Source organism: Macadamia integrifolia, unplaced genomic scaffold (genome assembly GCF_013358625.1).
Source record: "Macadamia integrifolia cultivar HAES 741 unplaced genomic scaffold, SCU_Mint_v3 scaffold1256, whole genome shotgun sequence".
Lineage (NCBI taxonomy): Eukaryota > Viridiplantae > Streptophyta > Magnoliopsida > Proteales > Proteaceae > Macadamia > Macadamia integrifolia.
In genome coordinates, this window is record NW_024868133.1 from 82,501 (window position 1) to 85,621 (window position 3,121).

Sequence of the window (3,121 nt, forward strand, 5' to 3'; positions counted from 1 at the left end):
ACTCGAACCCTTCACAAAAGATCAAGTTCGATCGACGGTGCAACCCACAAGGGGATCCCCCCAGTCAGCTTCCTTATGTATTATGGGTTTTACTCGCTCGTTGACTTGCACACATGTCAGACTCCTTGGTTCGTGTTTCAAGACGAGTCGAATGGGGAGCCGACAGGCCGATGCCCCGAGCATGCAGTTGCCAATAGGCACGCCATCGAGGCATACTCTGCCTACCATGATCACGGTGAAGACATCTCCTCAAGCATAACACGATAACCCGGGCTTGGGATGCCACCACAATCCACATCGATCCACGCCCCGAGTCGAGCGGTGGACTGACTATTAACCATTTTGCATCCGATCGAGACGCATCATCGGCTCCCATTTGCTTCCCTCCTGACAATTTCAAGCACTCTTTGACTCTCTTTTCAAAGTCCTTTTCATCTCTCCCTCACGGTACTTGTTCTCTATCTGTCTCTCGCCCATAAATAGCCTTGGACGAAATTTACCGCCCAATTGAGACAGCATTCCCAAACAACCGGACTCGTCGACAGTGCCTCGTGGTACGATAGGGTCCGAACATGATGGGGCTCTCACCCTCTTTGGCACCCCCTTCCAGGGGACTTGGGCCCAGTCCGCTACTGAGGATGCTTCTACAAACTACAATTCGAATGACAAAGCCCCCCGATTCTCAAGTTGGGCTCTTCCCAGTTCGCTCACCGTTACTAAGGGAATCCTTGTAAGTTTCTTGTCCTCCACTTATTGATATGCTTAAACTCAGTGGGTAGCCCGCCTGACCTGGAGTCACAGTCAAAATGCCATCGAATGGTAATCAGGATCACCAGAGCCCAATGGGAACATAACACGCACACGATGTCCAAACAATGGCAAAGTGGCTTGATCCACCACTCATCGTGACACTTGCCACATAAGAAGCCCTTAACTTTGGGCCAACCGCACCTCAAACAGAGACACGGCGGGCCAATCTTCGCTCCGCACCACCAACGCAAGGGGTAAAGGAGGTGGGGCAACATGACGCATGATGCCCAGGCAGGCGTGCCCTCAGCCCGATGGCCTAGGGTGCAACTTACGTTCAAAGACTCGATGGTTCACAGGATTCTATAATTCACACCAAGTATCACATTTTGCTATATTCTTCATTGATGCAAGAGCCAAGATATCCGTTGTCGAGAGTCGTTAAGATAAAGATTCGGATCTAGGATGATCACACCACACCAAAGGCGCAATGATGTCATGTCCTTTTCGTTGCGAGTTCCTTGGTGCTGACTGCGCTGGTGGTTGTGTTTGGGTCGAATGTTACGAACAATCACAGGCCGACCTTTTACAAGGGTCGAGAAGGAAGGAGCTCATGCTCCCACGCCCAACCTTGAACGAGCAATGCAACATGTTCACAAGTCTCGCTGGGCAGGTATCGACAATGATCCTTTCGCAGGTTCACCTACGAAAACCTTGTTAAGACTTCTCCTTCCTCTAAATGATAAGGTTCAGTGGACTTCTCGTGACGTCGATGGTAGCGAACCACCTATGTCGCCGTGATCCGAACACTTCACCGGACCATTCAATCGGTAGGAGCGATGGGCGGTGTGTACAAAGGGCAGGGACGTAGTCAACGCTAGCTGATGACTCGTGCTTACTAGGAATTTCTCGTTGAAGACCAACAATTGCAATGATCTATCCTTATCGTGATGGAATTTTTAAAAATTACCTGGGCCCGTCGGCCAAGGCTATAGTCTCGTTGAATACATCAGTGTAGCGCATGTGAGGCCCAGAACATCTAAGGGCATCACAGACCTGTTATTACCTCAAACTTCTGTGGCCTAAACGGCCATAGTCCCTCTAAGAAGCTGGCCGTGGAGGGTCACCTCCACATAGCTAGTTAGTAGGCTGTAGTCTCATTTGTTAATGGAATTAACCAGGCAAATCGCTCCACCAACTAAGAACGGCCATGCACCACCACCCGTAGAATCAAGAAAGAGCTCTCAGTCTGTCAATCCTTACTATATCTGGACCTGGTAAGTTTTCTCGTGTTGAGTCAAATTAGCCGCAGGCTCCACTCCTGGTGGTGCCGTACCGTCAATTCCTTTAAGTTTCAGCCTTGTAACCATACTCCCCCCGGAAGCCAAAAACTTTGATTTCTCATAAGGTGCCAGCGGAGTCTTGAAAGCAACATCTGTTGATCCCTGGTCGGCATTGTTTATGGTTGAGACTAGGATGGTATCTGATCGTCTTTGAGCCCCCAACTTTCGTTCTTGATTAATGAAAACATCCTTGGCAAATGCTTTCGCAGTGGTTCATCTTTCATAAATCCAAGAATTTCACCTCTGACTATGAAATACGAATGCCCCCGATTGTCCCTATTAATCATTACTCCGATCCCGAAGGCCATCACAATTAGACCGAAATCCTATGATGTTAACCCATGCTAATGTATCCAGAGCGTAGTGTCACGGCCTTAGACCTTTCTAAGCAACCGCACCGGAACTTAGTACTCCCACTAGTACTAAGTCAGCCTAACCACACTGCTTAAGGGATTTGGGAAGAGAAGAAGTGAACACAAGAGTGAGTTTGGGAAGAATGAACTTGTATTACACTAAAGAACTCTTGAGTACAAGGCTTGAGAACTCACTTACTTGGTGCCTTGGCTAAATGAGGGCACCTCTATTTATAGTCACTCCTAGTTACAATGAATGGCTAAGATATGTACATGTGTCTTACATCCAACGATTGGGGTGGAAACTAGAAGCTTCCCACCTCCTTAGTGGAGAACTCTAGAAACCTCCCTACATAATATTTCCTTATAAAATATCTAGAGTTTCACACTTTGGTAGAAATCACTAGAAACTAGGCCTTACTAAGCCCAATGGACTTAGTCCATGGGCTTAATGGGCTTGGCTTGTGGGCCTTCAGTGGGTGGTCTGTGAAACTCTCCCCCATCTAATTCGGTGACGTCCTCGTCGCATCTTCTTCATGGAACCTTTGTATGTGGTCTTAGAATTGCCATAAAGAGTCAACGGGTTCCCAGCTTGCCTCGCTCTCTGGTAGCTCCTTCCACTTGACTAAGTACTCCCTACTAGGTGGTACTCCTCGCCTTCGGATGACTCGATCCGTG

At 48.3% G+C, this 3,121-nt stretch overlaps 2 non-coding genes across 2 annotated transcripts in view; both read right to left on the reverse strand.

Moving 5' to 3' along the window:
* Positions 1–798, reverse strand: part of LOC122063220 — a 3,409-nt gene extending 2,611 nt beyond the window's left edge. The window contains exon 1 of the ribosomal RNA XR_006135268.1: positions 1–798. This exon is cut by the window's left edge and continues 2,611 nt beyond it. This is a non-coding gene — a ribosomal RNA (28S ribosomal RNA).
* A 233-nt stretch (positions 799–1,031) lies between these two features.
* LOC122063223 lies at positions 1,032–1,187 on the reverse strand. The gene has a single exon (XR_006135269.1). It is a non-coding gene; the product is annotated as a 5.8S ribosomal RNA (ribosomal RNA).
* Between the last annotated feature and the right edge of the window lie 1,934 nt (positions 1,188–3,121).